Genomic DNA, 19,049 nt, shown 5'->3' with positions numbered 1-19,049 from the left:
ACTGCCAACTCTTCGTCCGGAAGACTTGTCCTTACCTTTTCAACTATCTCTCTAAAACACAGCAAAAACACCCTTATCCTTACAGCAATAAGGTTTCTTTAAATGCGAGAGATATAAGGAGTAGACTTATCTTTCATTGCGACTCTGAGTAGACGTCTGGGGGTTTTTAATCTCTGCTTTTCCTCATTTTCGAGATGGCGGCCATCTTAATCAAGGGCCCTCAGGGCAACCTGTGCTCAGGCACGCATCCCGAGCTGTAGGCGTTTAAGAATATACCTATATTCACCGCTACGTTTCTTTGGGACTTGCTTACATACGGTCTGAAGGTTCTTTGCACTTTGTAAAGACGTGCTTTAAAGCTTGGCGTTATCTTTCAAGTCTTTTTGTGCTCTTTAGCCGTTGTGCCATTAATCTTTTTTCAAGTCGTAAATTAGGAGCTCAAATGCAGACATGACATGAGTTGAGCACTTATGCGTCTAGCTTATTTACCGTAACTATTTTCTTTTAAAATAACTCTAATCTATTAGGAATAAGATTTTTCTCAATAAATTATTCTTATTCTACAATGAGCTATCGCTTTAGTTTAGAATAAGGTAAACAATTGAATAAGACGATGATTACAAATATAGGAAAAATTTAAAAACTCGCTGTCTTTGGCGAGACTTGAACTCACAGAGACAGGGCTTCTTTCTTTTATTTCTAAGCATTGTTCAGACGGTTTTACTTAACACGAAATCAATTAAATAAGATGTAATGCATATACATTGTGAATGTGCTACGCGCCGTAAACCCTTACTTACTAATTAACAGCAACGCCTGATAAAATATAAGAGCAATAAGTCATCTGTCACAAAATATTGTGCACCTTTGCACAGGCGTTAAACCATAATTGAAACACGTTTCCGCTCGTCTCGATAAATCCCTACAGAGGGTGCAGAGGCAGACAGTCATTAGGAACGTCGGAATGTATCATTAGTTGCCTCAACATACAGACCACGTCTTTCAATGCCTCAGTAATAACGATCGTGACTGTCGGGAACGCCTGACGTCGCTTTATGTAAAATAAACTGAAATCCAAGGAATATTCCGGAAATCTTGGCGCTAGCCAGTCTTGCTGAACATTCGGGGAATGTACACGTTAGACATATTTCGCATATTCAGCTACTTCACTATATTTCCGAGTAGTTTCAATTTTTCTCATGTTAGTTTCTCAACCGGAGTGGGTTGCTCACTTCAAACTATTGTTTTCGCGGATGAAAGAAAGCGTAGGGATTTTTCTTGCTATTTTCCCCCGTCTAGACTGGTTGCTGAATTCGCTGTTGCCGTATTATTATATTTTGCTTTATAAAATGTTCCGTACCCTCCGTGTTTTCCTCCTCATTACACGTTTCCTGCCGGTTTATGCGGCTTAAGTTTTCCTGTTCTTTGCCCAAATCTCTTAAAGCAGTTGAACGTTTACGTGAAAATAAAATCACGCTTCCTTTCTGAATTGGTGTTTTGTAAATTAAATCTTTTCATAATTTTAACGGAAAAGACATGCCTAAAGGGATATAATATTATATCATATTTACGGCGTGTGAAAAAGAACAGATCTGTCATATTTTAATGAACTCTACAAGCGCAGGCATTCTAAAAATTCTATGCATAATCTTGTATAAATATGATACTATATAAATTATAAACTGAAATAAATGTCATATATTTACTACGAAAAATATTTTCATTTCTTCTAATAGTAATGTACGTACTGTAACTCTTTATCTATTCGCATCATTTTCCATAATTAACTACACTAGGTATACCTGCACCCCTCCAGAAAGGCACACCCTAACGAATCCCCTGATTAGAAACCTCTGTAGCCTCCACACAACCAAGTATCAGAAAATAAGAACCCTAGAGGATAAATGTGCTTTCTAAGTTATTGGCTTGCATGGGGAGGGGTAATTAACACCCGGCATTACCATATGGGGATGGAAGATGGATGAGCCGTGTAAATATAAACAAACGAATGTGTGTTCTTGATGAGTCGTCTTTTTGCTTTGGCTGAGCTAATGATGTGGATGTGGATTAAAAATCGTGTGAACGTGAGTGTATGTATGTGAATAAAAAAAAAACAAATTTAATTATTATCTCGTACAGTCACCTGCAATAATATTTTTATATTCTGCAATTAATATTACACAACGAAGGCCGCAAAAATATCTGAGACGAACTTATTTGTGAAGTCATAAGAGCGTGTCACATATTTTTGCGGCCTTCGAAGAGTAACATATTATTGCAGGTGACTGTACAATGCAGGGTTGGTAAACCAATTGTGCTTTTAATGTATTTTGTTAGCGTTTTTTGCATGGGAAAATAATATCTAATATACATGTTCTCTTTGTATTTGCTTGGGTTTGTGGTAAGCCTGTAGGCTGTAGGATGTATCCCAGGCCAAAAGTATGGCAACAACGTTGTTTCTATATTTTTGATTACTTTGTCCAAAACACAAGTGTTTCTAAATACATACAGACCAAGTTAAGCACGTTGCTTGCTCTTCACTAAATCCAATCATTCACTTACCCGTCACACTCAACATACCACTTTGGCATCTAAACTTACTCCTATTCATCCCTCATTCAAAATGTCCTATTTCAATACGTTACACACATGACTTGAATCCATTTACACGAACAAAGTGCATTAGTTCCAACTGTATGGCATGGAAGTTAGTACGGAAGCGTAGTCGCGTCCCAGTTGCCATTGTCGGCAAACAGTTACCGGAGTATGTGAGAGTTGCGGGAAAAGCTTTTACATTATCTAGGACGGGGATGCGAGTTTGAGCATTCTGAAATACACCAATTAGGAGTTGAGGATGTTGTAGGGAGAGTTAGGGCTCATTTAGACGATGCGGAAACTCGCATGCGAGTTTCATTACATTGCGGATTTTGATCGGTCGGTTGAATTGGACGTAACCAACACTCCGCAATGTACCTAAAATCGCATGCGAGTTCGCGCGCCATCTAAATCAGCCCAAGAGAGCGCGCGTGATATGTTTGGTGGAAGGTGTAATGATTCCATTATGAGTGCAACTTATGCGCAAATGTGATAATTACCAGTAACAGTTTTATTTAACGTGTTTTCATGTTTGTGAGCGCACTTTAGCGTATTGACATTGACATATTGGCATATTTTGTCACGGCAAGTTTAGTTTTTTCACGGCGCGAAAGCTTGCATGCAATATTTGATACATTGCACAGTATTTTACAATACAATAAGTAAAAATAGTAACAATATTTGATATATTTGGTACAGAGTATGATGAATTTCCTCCACAGAATACTGCAATGTAACGAAAATTGCTTGCAAGTTTTCGATCCGTCTAAATGGGGCTTTAAGCTCTTGTTTATATATAGGTACGATGTTGATTTATCCACAGTATTTGTGTAAAAGCTACACTATAGTTTAACGAAATCAAAAATAATCTATGATTTCTACTCGATGTTACACATACACACGTCCGTATATTACAGTTTACCACTTCTCCATCGGAAAGCAGTCAGTATATTCTGTCGATATGTTTTATATGCTGTATGTTTTATTTGTTCAAACGTGTTACCCTCGTCACAAGTTGGGAAGGATCCGAACGGTGTGCGATAACATTCAATGTGTAGCTTAGACAGACTGTAGGAAATATTCACGTTAAATGACAGGTTATGAATAGGCGGAAGTCTTTAGAATTACTAAATGTACACATTTAGCTACAGATGTGAAACTCATACAGAGTTGTTGTTAATTGTGGTTTTTTGCTTTTAGAAGCTATAATAGTAAAAAGAAGGCCCGGACTTTTGAATTAAAAGAAGAACACTAGACATTTTATAACGACGCCAAACATTGAGTCGAGTCTTATACGAACGTCATGGCAGTACGTAAGCTTTTTTTCTGTTTGGGGAAATTTTCTAATATTACATTTACGATGAAGTTGTTGTGTAAATAACACAGTAATTATTAGCTAAATGGTGTCACTGTCCTCTAAAACCTCCCTAAAACTCAATTTTCCTTAAACATATACCCTGTAACCTATAAATATGGTTACAGCGCTTGTTATTATCCCAACCGTTGATAATGGCGGCTATTTATGCCGTCCTTTATTTAGTCTGTGGGGGAACGTATCGCCGGTTTCCGAACGATAAAACGCACCTAAATTACAGGGGTGTTTAATACGTGATGTATGCCTTTGACGTCGTTATTAGGAGGTATTTTATCATCGCTTGCCTAGCGCGAGTGCTTGCGTCAGTCAGGCCGATTTTTCAGGAGATGTATGGCCTGAGGTCATACCGTGCAAAACGAAAATTGTTTTTTTTTTTTTAATCTCGATTTTCGTTTTTCGTGGCTCTCGGATAATGGCACGAATTATGTACGTGAGCTTTACGAATTGAAAAGTCTAAAAATATAGAATCATTCTCAAGGTAGGTATTACACATCATCATTTAGACACAATTAAATATTAAGTAGATCTATGGATGGCTGATGTGAAACATGTATGTTAATTTACCATTGGAAATACTAATATTGCAAGTGACTAATATATTACTTTTTATGTGTGACGAGATCATGATAATCATGGTTCTCTAGAGACAACTGCTTGCGTTTGTTTAGTAAGTTGCTGGAATATAGACACTCTGAGGTAGGCTCCGTCATTATGCTTTTCATGCCGGTAATGCCCTGTTTGCCATTGCATGGCGTTCAAACAGCCATGAAGGCTTTAAATTATATAACATAACATCAGATTGATCTGAAGTATGTGCCCATGAAATACCCATAAAGATAGTGCCAAGAAAAAGAAGACTTTTTAAATATTAAATTCGTTGAGTTGCTTAGCTTGCTAGAATTTTCTTCTTCGTTAGCGTAATTAGGTAAACCACAATTTATTGGCATTTCAAGCGCAATTCAGTTTAATTTGGCTCGCTTCAATTAACTTCCTCTTTTTTCATAAGACCGTTAACCAAAAGTACGGCATTCCTTAAAAATCGTTTGATATTTGTGCACCACACAATTCTGTAAATTAATAATTACCTTGTTATTACTTACAAGTGTTTTAGAGCGTTTTACTACGGCTATCATATCAATTAAATTAATCGTTTGATGGTTCGATTCTTAATGGAAATTGATAACTTATCGTTCTGAATTAAGGTTACGATAAACCGTATAAAGATTGAGTGCATTAATTCGCATCCTATGACTAATAAAAAGTATGTTTGTTTATGGAAACTTTCCTATGTTTTAATAATTATATAATATTATCATTATATTGTGTTTGTTTGTTTTCTGCTTAAATTTGTTTTGGGATAACTAATATTTTTGCATTTAGGTACTTCTTGGTCGAGTACCTAGACTAGTACTATTTTTTTCTCGCTCGGTACCCTTTAAGTCATAAATGTCATAACATAATACATATAACACTACAGTTGACCGTTGTTTAATACTACAAAGATATCGTTCTATGAAAGTTTAAGTTTACCACAACATACAAAAATCTACTTGCTTACTTTTTTCATCTTACCACATTATATACACGTGTAACGATATATTTCATATCGATTGTACTTACATATACAAAATATTTCCCGTTCTACATACTCGTAAAATGCAAAGACAATGTCAGAAGACATAGTTAGCTAAAAATTGGATTCCCCCGCTTATCAAATATCAATATCGTTATCAATATCTGGCGTTAATTTTGTTTTGAAGGCTTAGTCTAATATATCGCGTGGTGATATGGCATCGCGCCAATCTTTCAATAGTAGCAGTTTTTTAATGTGACAGTTTAATTGTGTTTGCGTAAATGTGTTTTGTGATCTAATTAGAATGCGTTCGGTTTTCTAATGATACTTATCCTTTTACAACAGCTAGTGACTTTTGATCCCATTCAAAACATCATATTGGTTCATATTTTTAGACCAGTTGACAGTACTGAGTAGTAAAAGCTATATTTAGGTCCTGTATCAAGGTTTAGGTACATTTATGGTATTATTCATGGACTTTTGTCAAATCTATAATTCCGTTGATAATCGTTAGCGCTTATCTGTCATTTTGATTTTCTGTGTATACTAGAAATAGACAACATTTCATGCCACATTTCATTTCGTGATATTTTCTTTGTACGTTTTTCTTATATGTAATTTGTTTCGTTTGTGTTTACGAATAGAAATATTTCTATTGTATTCTGTTTCACGGAGATTTGCAAAGTTGTATGAATATGGTAAGTCTCTAAATAAGACGTCATATACATATTGCATATAGGTATTTCACACAGCTCCACAGTATTAAGGCATTGGTTCCACCAATACTCCTACATTACAACTGATAGGCGATGTCAAGTAAGTCAATTGTTATTTTATTAATGGCTACCATCGTGATAGTCCACAACGTCTCCATCACGATGTTGTAATGCATTTATTGGTAGCATGCAATTGTCATAATCGGCTTGCATTTGTTTTAGTCACTTAAATGTCAAGGAGCGAAATATTGCGTTCGTAAGATAAGCATATAAGATTCTATTGGAAGCCTAATAGTGTTCTATTCTGGTAAAATTGTAAACCCTGGAATGAATTAGATTATAGCCTTCTTAGACAATTTATCTTATTCATCTTAGAATAAAAACCGGACGTTATCGAAATAAATGTTTTTTAAGTCTATGACATTATTATTAGAAACGTATTTTGAGCCAGTTTTAGTTGCGTATTTGTTTATTTATTTTTCATATTATAGTACTTACTTTGCAGTCTAGAGATATTGTTGGCTAAAATTCCAGACAATGCGAGCGTTGGCGGATGGCTAAGTTAGCTCTGCACTTGATGGCTTGTTCAAAGCACTCGTTGAATAACTTCTTACTGAGAAGAACTTTTACAATCTTCATACACTTAGCTGCATTGTTTATTTAATACTCAAATATATCCGTTGTACCTACTTGAGCGCAAGTATGATGATATTTTCGAAAGATTAACAGTTAATGTATCCGATTGCTAATCCTTATCTTGATTTGTAACTTAGATTGGATCTGTCGTTAAAAATATTGTAATAATTCATATTATAATCTCTTCTACTTCATTACATTGATCAAAGGAACTCTGTGTGTTGGCTTTGGCTCCGCGCACGCTTCTCAAATATCCGGGATAGCATTGCTCCGTGTAGAGTCAGCATCAAATAGAAAGAGACGACCAAAATGTCCAAATATATCGTTACAGACGTTACGGAATAAGGATGTACTCCGATACATAGTCTAATAAAACATGGTCTTCTATTCCCAGAGTGACACAGGCCTACGTCACAATAACATGGCCGCTATATATAGCGCTATCGCATATTATCATATAGCGCTGTCGCATGATGACGTAGGCTTGTGTCAGTTAGGTGACCTAGAAAAGACGGGAATGGAGTACCAGGCGGAGTATATTATTATACCATGCTCCGATATATTTGGCCACTTTGGGCGTCATATTTGATGCTGACTGTATGGGAATTGCATACCTACCCTGCTATTTGACACAATATGTATGTATGATTGCCCATTACTCAGTACTATCCTATGTAACAACCACAATCAATATAAATTAATGAGGGTCCTATAATTTACGTTTCGAACGCATCCGATGACACGCGTAACCGATTCGATCCAATTACACCAATGCGCTTGATGGTCTGACAATGTTTATTGGATGCTATGATTGCGCAATTTCAATCTTAGTGTAGTTGTTTTAAAGTGAATTTTTCTCTGACGAAAGTCAGCATTAAGTAAGCGCTTTAAAATTGATGATTTGTTTTTGACATGCGCCTAGCAGTTTCAGTTTCAATTGATCTGATCGTTATTATTTTTTTAACTGATGTATACTCGTTTCAAGCTACTGTCAGTAACAGTACAACAATAGTGATAGACAAGGTGGGAAAATATATCGTAATCCTTATTCTTGTGGTAAAAAAGGTGTGTTATCCATTTCGGGATCTGAAAGTAATCGCAGACTTCAAAAGTGTGTGACATTGATTTATACTCCAATAGCTCTTTGTCATATTCTGTCAACGTCAGCAAAGCTAAACGCAAACTTCCCCTGCATTCATCCACTTTCATATTCATCAAAACCTTTATCGTTCAGTGGCGCGGAGGCCAGTAAATCTACGGCTCGCATGCGGGCGAATAACTTCACGTTGAGTTACTGTTGGGAGTGGGAAATTCGGGAATACTCTGCACTTGGGATATACGTGCAGTTGTGTTCGTTAGATCTTTTTGGCAGGTATATTTCTATCTGGCTGATAAGGCTGGCGGACAAATCTGTCCATGTAACAAGTAATCCAGTAACCTGGCTCTTTTGCGTCAAATCCGGTAAAAACTAGGACTTTAGGGTTATAATCGCCCAAATCTAAAAAAAATTGCGGTTTATTCGATTTTTGACAAAGTTGCGTTCGGCGCTCGAGGTCACAAATTTGGATTATTCATTGGGCCAACATCATAAACAAGTCTGCAAAAAATCAGAACTACCGGATTTGACGCAAACGCAAAATGTATAATTTTACTGTATTAAGACGATAGGTAGGCCCAATGCCCTTGAGCGTCTGGGTGGAGCTAAGCGCTCTGTCCCCGCACCACCCGCTTACCCCGCTCACTGCGATCGTACGTGAATTTTGTATCGCTGCAACGCCACGAGGTTCAAAGAATAAGATACAGCCCAGAGGCGCGCAGTTGGCGCTATTTATACTCGTATAATCTTTTGTTTGCAGATATTTTGTTGTTTGTGGACGTAGTGCGTTATTATCTTGAGCAATAAAATGATCGAAATGAAAATGATGTGATTATTTGCAAATAATTAAAAAATCTTGTTTAGAGAATCACTCGCGTGATATTTTAAAAGCGATAATATTTCCGCGGCTTTTGGCACTCTTTTCAGTACATAGTGTTACGGTGTGACTTACGTAGCACAAAATAGGAGCCATGAATACAGGAACTTTGTAATCAATATTTCATAATACAGTATTTACGTAGCGTCGCGTCCAAGTTCTAGCCTGAAATACGAGGATTTTCCGGCGTAAGGCGATATCAAAACTGAGCGAAACGTTCCGCGTTCAATATCACTGTCCGGAAGTCAGACGATGAAGGATTAATTGAAAACTGGCGGAGAGTAGCTTACAAGCAATGTTGAGATTAATTAAAAATACAGTATTAACGAGTACATAGCTTTACAACAACTATACGTAAGTTGGAGCCTGAAATACAGCCAAACTCCAGGCTTTTCCGGCGGACGGCCGATATCGAAACTGGTTGGAACGTTAGATTTACGACCGCCCGGGCATGGACGATAAAGGATTCGATGAGCATTCATTGAAAACTGGTGGAGAGCTCACAAAATGTTTAGATTAATTTAAAATACAGTATTTACGAGTAGGGCACAACAGCTAAGTTTCCTTTGGAGCCTGAAGTATGGGCAAACTCCAGGCTTTTCCGGCGGCCGAGCGATATGGGAACCTTTTGGGATATCCCGCGCTGGATTTACGACTGTTCTGACATCAGACCATGGTTCGTTGAAAGGAGAAGGAGCTTATATAAAAAAAGTTTAGTTATTTAAGATTTTACTAAAGTCTTTCGATCTACTTCAGGAGGTTTCTATTTCGACGTTCTTTTATTCTTCTATGCTACACGACATCTCGAATATACCGATACTGATATTCTAAATCAATGGAGTTAACTTCAAGCATAGTTTATAGCGGAAAACACATACACAAACTTCTCTATCCATTATTTCACCAGACACCACTAACTACCTAAACTTTCAGCATGAAGCTTTAACCAACATTTTCTTATTTCCGAGAGTTAGTTCAACATCATTTTAACTAACTCAATTTACAACACCTGAGTCACGCCGTAGATGAGTCCCGCTGCATATTAATTATCTTAATTCGATTTTGGGACTTAGGTGGGGTCTATTGTATGTGTGATATGAATTCACTTCATATGCATATTTTGAGAATACCTACCCTATTAAAGTACGGCATATCGATCGACTAGGATTATTTTGAAAAGGATTATATGCGCACCAAGCGTAGCATCTACTTACGGCAAAGCCGTCGAAAACTTTTTCTTTGGTTTACGATTTGATGATCAAAATTAAATTTTGGGAAAATATTTTTGGAAAGTGATAACACACCTTGACATTGTTAACCGGAGCAATAGGCTATGCATGGGTTTGGTCATGATGTAGAAAAGCGTACGAAATGAGGAAATAAAATGTCGGAAAACATCATGGTTTCTAAAGTTGAAGTATAGTTGTGAGAATCTAACCGGAATACGCCAAATAGGTACCAACGCTAGTTTACGCTTAAAAGACTTATTTATTGGCAAAAATTCTCAACACTATCTAAGTCCTATAAATTGACTACCACAATTCCTCGCCACTTGATTTCTGTTTGATCAGACATATGTGCAGGCGGAAGCGTTCACCGACCCTCATTATTGTTAAAGTCCGCTGATTAAAGTTACCCAACTGGACACTATTCATTAAGCACATTAGCTTAGCCTCTAGGTATCACGCCAGACGGGCGACGTCCTGCGCTTTACATGTGTGCGTCCGTGGAAATTCAGCTATTTCCGCGAAGGGAAATACGAGGTTGCGCTAGTGTGTGTTCAAATGTGTCCAATCGCTTACAGAGGCGAAGGCTGAGGCGAGCTAGTATAAGTGCTCTTTCTAGATACATATAGTTGATAAGGATCTTTAGGTGAACGTTCAACTGGTTTTCATGAGCATTCGATTTGCCTGCACTCGGTAAGCGTTGAGAATATATGCACAGGTTGCAATACTCTACTGCGGTATGGTCTGATAGGATCACTAAAACTCTGCACCGCACTACCAAGTGCTTCTAGTACCTCTTACCAAAATTTGCATAAAAATGCAGATTTCGCATTTCCATTTCAAATTCACTTTTAAAATCATGTCGATAATGTTTAACAGGAATTCTAATAGTCGATAATGGTATGAAACATGAAAACGCAGTTTAGGTCTCGGGTCTCGTACCTACTTTTAAATATTTATAATACTTCAAAGAGAAATAAATATGGAATTAATTTGCCTGCAATCGTTTATTGATAATTTGTGCGCACTCTGCTTATTTAAAAGCTCGTCAGTAATATTTTATTACTTCGTTTTCTGCGTTCACTGCGTTTTTTACGTCGTCGGTTGGTTTTATTTTTACTTACTGCCGTTTCGTTTTTAGCCTTGTTTTTGCAAAACAGTGTGTAGATAAACATTGTTTAATTGGTTCGAGTATATGTTTGATTTCATCTGCAAAACTGCATAGGGGAAATTACTTCAAGCTTTTGGGTGGACCATTTCTTTAAATATTTATTTTTAATTTCCTTTGGATTTTTCCTTTTTCCATCCATCCATCTCACGACCTAAAAGAATCGAAAATCTGCTTGGCAACAAAATGCCAATGTCCTCTTCATTTTACAGCAACGTACTGTTATTCTGAGAGACTGATCGGTAATTTCTAATTGAGTCCCATTCCTAGGCAAAGGCTTCCCTTTAGGTAGGCAGGTCCTTTATGATTGTAATCAAATAGATGCGCATTTGATTCCGAAATCCGAAACAGAAATATGCAGAACGTACAGCGTACAATACAATATTAAATATTTTGCATAACACAACAAACCTACACTTTTTAATATCCTATTGTTATTTTTAATATCGCGCCAACATCGCGCATGTATTGTACAGTCAGTCCCGACGCTTGGCGGGCGTTCGAGCTCGACGCCCTTTGTTTGCCGACAATGCCGGCGGACTGTACCTACTATCCGTTCATGTGTAAACTAGCATAGAGATGAGATGCCTTTTTGGAATTACAACATGGGGTAAAATTTCTGGTATTTCTTTGGTGAACGAGCGGATACTGTCAACAGCAGAAGTAGCTAAGCGGACATAGGTTGTTCAAACTATCTGCACACATTCTGTGTGTAGATTATTTTAAACGCCTCGACCGCTCAGTTATTTTGGTGGTTTTGGTTAAAAACGTAATATAATATACCTACGCATACGCGTTTTACATCTGAAACGATTTCAACAAATATTCCTTTTACCTTAATATTGTTTTATTCGGCATTATAATATTTACCTGTCTGCATAATTATCTCAAATACTCCCAAATGCAGAACTCATTCATCCAAACCTAAACTAAACGAGCGAGTAATTACGCCTGCATGTTTTTGGTCATTAGCTGCTTCATTCTCGCTAGAGAATTATGTTTAATCTCATGATATATACATAGCTATTTTCAGGCCTCTCTATCGTATGAATGTGCAAGAGGAATAGAGAGGCATATAACGTAATTTGGATTTTCGATGTTCGCAATAGGCTCTCAGAATTCGCTGGATTTTTTATGGATAAGGCGCCTGACTGTCAAAAGACACAACCAGACAGGAATGAATTTCTACGTACACCTTGGCGGTCTTGCCACTGAATATTATATTATCTCTGCCGCTCTCCAGATTTTTACTCACAAAAATCCGCGTCACGGTCTACAGTCATTCGAATTTGTTTAGTTTTCGACCCTTTGTTTACCCCAAACACAGTCTGAGTGTACTCAACTTGGCTTGTTAGCTGTGTTTGGAAAGCGTTAGTTAAGCGTCCACCCTTATTGCAAGTTTGATGGTTGGTAAGCAACCCTTATTGCGAGTTTGATGGTTTAAATGTCTAGTTTGGAGTGAGGAGGATCAAAGTTGGTAACTGATTGATTGTGTTTGATAGTTTAATCAATAAATTTGTAGTTAATAGTTTGAGTCACGGAATGTTTATGTAACTAGGGAAGGAATCTATTAATTGGATAACGTAGTGGCTCCTCTTTATAGAGAGAGTTCTAGATATACAAGGAAACTAACACATATTGTTAAGCCTCTTACTTTAGGTACAAATGGAGGCGATAGTGCCTGACGAATAGGTTCACTAGGTTCCAAGAAATCACAGGGAAGCCCTATTACCCCAACCCCTCGCCTTCGTTCTAGGAGCTTAGTTCTTGCTTCTTCGATTTGCAAATGCTCGGTACTCCTGGATTTGTGAACTGATTTGCAAGGAAGTTCGATCTTTCGAAGAGTTGTCTTACTGCAAATATTCCGTTTGGTGGCCGTTTCGTGTAATATTCCACTTTTCATTTAAACTATGGTTCTGTCTAAGTGGTGCTCCGTTTTAATTCCAGCACTTCCTGACAATTATATCCCGTAATGCGAGCTGTGTAATAAAACTTACTACCGAAACATAATACCGCGGGTCGGATTACGATTAATTGCATCCACTTTACTTCTGAAACCTCCTATCTGGCTCCAGTGCAAAACAAACCGAGTTTAGAGGGGGATAAAGTTGAAATTGGAAATACAAGCGATAAACAAATGCGAGGTTGCGCGGTGTAAACAGTGAAGCCGGTAAAAGCTGCGTTTGGCTGCAAGGTGGCTTTTTCGCATGTACATTGTGTGGTGCATTCAGGCCGAACTATAGGTTTTCACTGTAACTTTTTCGTATTGAGTGTCGGAAAGGAGCGAAAGATAAACGTGTTGTTTTTCGTTATCAAAATTTTTTTCTTTTCCTTTTCTGTCTTTTTTGCTTGATGTGCGTGGTTTGTCAAGTAATCTAGTCTTCGACTACTAGTCTGAACGATATATCAATTTATTCGCTTACGGAAAACGAAGACGGATTAATTTTCTTTTTGTGAAGATTGCCAGTTTGCATTGACTGAAACCCAAAGTACATACATATCACTGCTCAATAAGCTCCAAGTTTAACTAACTACTTAAAAAAACTATAAAACCGTAAAATAGGATTACCTATCTACCTAACATCTGTAAAAAAATGTTATGAAATAAATGCATTTGTATTTGTATAAAATACGTAGCGTGTCCTTACGCTGTAAATACACCTTGCGATTTCGCCTCCAACTCGAACGTGACTATGCGACTCGAACGTGACTCGCATGCGACTTGCATGCGACTCGAACGTGACTCGCATGCGACTGTCGTAGCCGCCAGCGCCCATCGCCCGCCCGCCCTACAGTCGCGTCGCGGCCTCCGCTAGGCGCGCTCGCTTACAGCCTTCTGAAACCCCCGAAAGCCTTGCGGATTCTTTGTTGTCGGACTACGGTTGGCGGTTCGTATATTATTAGTTTTTAAGATAGTGCTTTCTTTGGACAGATGCTGCTTTTAATGAGTAATTTTATTTAGATTAGTTAAAAAAATAAAGAGTGCGTTTTTTTTAGATAATTTTAACGGTATTTCTACTAATAATAACTACAGTAGGTATGCATATTGCGTTTTTATTCATCTGGAAATTAATAATTTATTAACTTATCTTGTATTGCGAAATATTTTTCTTTTGAGGAATGAGTTACACGTAACATAATTAACTGATTTGAATATTTGAAAGCAAGGGAATACCCTCAATCTTTAGATAAAATTCTTAAAAATTGACGGAACTCATCACGCCGCACTTCAAAACTAATTAATTTTCTTTCCAAAAAATTGTAAAAATATAATTATTTGCTTTCTGAACTTTAATTTAATTAAATACATTGCTGGTAGACAAAACTTAGTTAGATTGAGTATAAATTGTAATGGGCTTTTCGTGTTTGAAAGTCTGACTAAACTTTTCTTTGTTCGTAATATTTTATTGTAAGTCAGAAAAGTTAAATTGTTAATTGGTTTGATACTCTTATTATACCTACACAAATTTTAATGTAATTGTAATACGACTTACAGAATTTTCTCGTAAGGTTGTTTAAAAAAATCGCTCTTTAGCGATAAGATCGCCTGTTTTTTATTTATAGTTTTTTTTCCTATATTAAATTTGCATCGAATGTGTAATAAAAAGTATTATATATAGAAAGTATTATAATTTATTACTCACTTGAATAAACCACGTGGTATATTTTTTGGCGTGGAATTTTTGAAACTATTTGGTTACGGCGACTACTTTTTTAATTTAAAAACCGTTTTCGAGGGAACCGTGTGAATTTAGCCAAGGCATTTGTTATAAATATGGTATGGTAAAAATAATTATAAATGCATAAAATATGCCAATTAAATTTACATTTCACATTTAAAGCAAATAGAGTCGGACCAAGCTAACTCTGCTTGGAATTTGCAATGACAATATGTGGAAATGTCAAATTTCTTTGTAGATATGATGTTTATAATGACACTTCCTCACTTTGTTCTGTTTATGTCGGTGTAGAGTTAGCTTAGACGGACTCTAAGTGTATTTGTTATATGTATGTATTATATGTATTACATTATCTAATTGGGTACTTTTCTCTACTTAAAATAGATTATTTCACACTGTGCACGAAATAAAACACCAGATAATTATTAGAAAAACTTAGACAACAGTTATTTTAAACCACAATTCTATTTAACAAATCGGATTGAAATATAAAAAGTAGGCGAGTTGACCGTGACGTCACCGTACATGTTTTCATATAAATTATATTAGCAAATCGTTTTGACAGTTCTAAAAAAAAGCTGATTTGACTAGTAGGAAAGTAGCCAAATAATAATATAACATTACCCACATACCTATTCCTGTAGCCATGCCTCAGTTACCACAATATAAAGTACAATAACAAACATTATTTACCACTGACTTAATATTAGAAATAGACACACAGAGCGGAACAAAAATGTCAACAAAATGTGGATCAGTAGGGCTACCGCCAATACCGAAAATCGTCAATTGCGGGCATTTTTCTCTGTCACTCTAATTACGCCTTCATTGGAGTAAAAGAGTAAGATCCCCGCAATTTGCGAATTTCGGTTTTCGCGGTAGCCCCTCAGAATGACATTAGCTGCAAATTTGCATTGATGATAAAAACGCTTACGTAAATTTTGAGTCAAGATAAATGTTTTGTACGGAAAAGAACTTACTGTCGTAAGCATTAAGTGTCAAATTTGTAAACATTATTACCAACACTGTTAAAACTTTAAGTCCGATGGCACTAAACGTAACTTCACCTTTGTATTTACGTCAAACAACGTCAAACGAGAATAATGAACGAATGGAGTCCCTTTGGTACATTTTAATAGGTATTACTGTACAGAAAAACCGAAGTAATAAATGAAACAAATTTAATTTGATCGGGAGTTCAAATAAAATTAATTCATGGTAACAACCCGTGTAAGTTATCATAAAATAAATTTATAAATTTATTATATTTTCCTTGAAATAAATTCAACTTATTAAATAACTGTGTATTTTAGATCTACATAATACTCTTCGCACTTTCGTTCTTTGCAATATAGTGCACGGGGACATTCAGGTCGCTACTGGTACTGATTGGTTATGGTCTTTATCAAAAAAATCCTGTGGTTGTCACTGTGTTCAGACAGGTTTAACATTTACAGTTAGTCGATGTAAGCCCTTATTGGTCGTGTATATGTCGGAAACAGGGAAATGCGCCGAACACACAAGTGCCGTTTTGCCTTGTTTAAAACTGCATCACCCCTATCTCTTGCTATAATAGCAGTCCACTCTGCACGTCGCATAGGTTTTCTTGGAAATCTTGAATTTAAACATAATATTATATCTTACGAATTCCATATAAAAATAAAAAAGTATTGGCCTCACATCGACTCATTAGATTTTTGTTCCTTCACATCCCTTCTTTGGTACTAACAAAATAATTTATTCAAAATCATGAAATTACCACCAGATTACATAAATTATGTAATGCTATCCAAAGAACTAACCGAAAGAAATACATTCCATGCTTTTTCCTCGTTTTATCATTGTTGTTTTTGCATATTTTTACGACCATTTTACGACATTGTTGACAACTTCACATTTGAGCGGTCCATACAAGACTAAACGAAAAAGTAACGCGTGATCTGTTTTAACGTTACTTTTGCGGGGCCATTTTTTGCGGCTGATTGGGTATCCAGTTCTTATTCTATATCAATGTTATTTACCTATTATTATCCTAACAGGATAATAGTCTGTCCTCTTTACTAGCACAATCGTTATCAGTACCGAACTACCGAACGCATTCTAAATGTACTTCTGTCACTATCTGTCATTCTGTCATTGTCAATACAGTCGCCAGTGGACACAGACGACTTCAATTTTCTATTTTATTTGTTTACAATTTAAATCGAATGTTTGAAGTGTTTACAAGTGTAGTGTTTTAGATTTGTTTATTTTGTGGCCAAAATGGAGGTCATGATATCAGTGAGGTCTATGGAGGATAGACTTTATAATTTTAAGTCGTTGAAAGAAAAATTTGAGCACTTGAGGTAATTTTGTTAATGTTTTATTTGTGTTTAAATGTAGTAACAAAGAACGGTATGTAATTTTCCTGCTACCAACATTTGTGGCAACCTCATTATTGAATTAAATTTTGTTCAGTACATTAATATTGATTTGAGTATAAGTGCGCTAGTAATAAAAGTACATTAAGTGTGGTTGAGTATGTTTAAATATCTGTTTGAGTATTGTAGGAATCACTCCTTAAGTGTTATCTATTAATAGGAGTATATAACCTGCATGTATAAACTATAAACTTCTCAGTCATTCTATGGAAAGAATAATCCTTATTAATGATTGTAAACTCTCTATTTTGTAAAGATTTTCCAGTTGTTTTGTGAAACTGAATTTCAAACTGATAGTTACATATCGTACTTTATTATTTTTCTACAATATCAGTTGAAAAGCTACGAGTCTTGTGTATTTTTTTTATTGGGTAGGTGCAACAGATATTCGGTATTCGGCCGAATACCGAATATTAGACAAAGTGGCCGAATAGGCCGAATACCGAATGTTAGTTGCCGAATATTCGTGGCATATCTATACGAGACTGAGTTAAGAATGGTAGCATTTACATTTAACTTGCTTTTAGATCAGCTTCAATATCTAATACCGGTACCCGATGGGTAACTTTTCATAACAATATTCATTTTTATTGAATATATAATACTGGTATATGAGTAATCAGCGGCAGAGTATCTTATCCTGTGTCTTCGTTCGCGAATTTATGAAGAATTTAGGTATAGAATTTTCCTGTGTCAGAAAATACTTCTAAAATAGTATCAACGATTAATAACGCAGACATTTAAGGTGCGTTGGCACGAGTCAATCCCGTGGATTGCTCCTATGTGTAATATGTATCATTGTTATGTGTAAACAATAGTTCTTATTGTTATTGTTGTTTGTTTGCAGGCTCGGCGGCGGCGTGCAGCGGAGCGCCACGCACGCCGAGATGCCGCACCGAGGAAGCACCATTGCCGAAAGGTAAATATATACATTTTATTTTAACCCTATAACAGTCCAGATTAAAAAAATACACGATTCAAGCCTCATCACCTCTTTAAAATCCAAAAAAATCCGCATAAAAAAATACACAACTAAAACCTGTCTTATCAGCTGTATAAACCTATTAAATCGCTTCTTTGTAAGTAATTAGTCTAATTAGATACACTACTGTAACAAAACACATAAATGCATATATTCCTCCGTCTTAATTATTATATTCCAGTCGTTTCCTTACTGTTACCGTAATACCGTATCGTCCTATTAGGTCATTCGCACCAGTTATTTAATACCTTGGTCATATAGTGCTCATTATAATGATAACATACTCGTACTTATTATACTTTATTAGACCTACCCGGTACCCAACAATTTGTACAAATTAGCATGCTTATCATGTATGATTTTATCCACATGATAAAATAACCGTCACTTTTTAAGTTTTTAACACCGAGCGCCTGAAAGTGACGAATAGTGTTTTTATCACGCTGTCACACCAACGACCATGATATATATACGGGGGGTCGGTAAACTTTCAAGAATAAGAGCCAACCGCGGTAAACATCACCAGTTCTAGGAATCTCAGAGACGCAAATATGGTATTCAGTGGTAACAACTCGTTTATTTTTTGGGTGGCTTGAAGAATGGAGAGTCGCATTCGTACCTGCCTACCTCCCTCAAGAACCAGAAAACTTTTTAAATTGGCTATAAAACTAAAATTTCAATCCTATTTATTTAATAGAACTCTGT

At 36.3% G+C, this 19,049-nt stretch overlaps 1 long non-coding RNA gene across 1 annotated transcript in view; it reads left to right on the top strand.

Annotated features, from left to right (window-relative positions):
- The first annotated feature begins 2,243 nt into the window (after positions 1-2,243).
- The window catches only part of LOC134795744 (uncharacterized), a 333,124-nt gene continuing 316,318 nt past the window's right edge, over positions 2,244-19,049 (top strand). Inside the window, exon 1 of the long non-coding RNA XR_010144844.1 lies at positions 2,244-2,281. This is a non-coding gene — a long non-coding RNA (uncharacterized LOC134795744). The remainder of the gene's footprint in view (positions 2,282-19,049) is intronic.

Source organism: Cydia splendana, chromosome 12 (assembly GCF_910591565.1).
Source record: "Cydia splendana chromosome 12, ilCydSple1.2, whole genome shotgun sequence".
Lineage (NCBI taxonomy): Eukaryota > Metazoa > Arthropoda > Insecta > Lepidoptera > Tortricidae > Cydia > Cydia splendana.
Note: the sequence above shows the minus strand (reverse complement) of the source record. Positions and strands in the feature narration are given on the sequence as shown.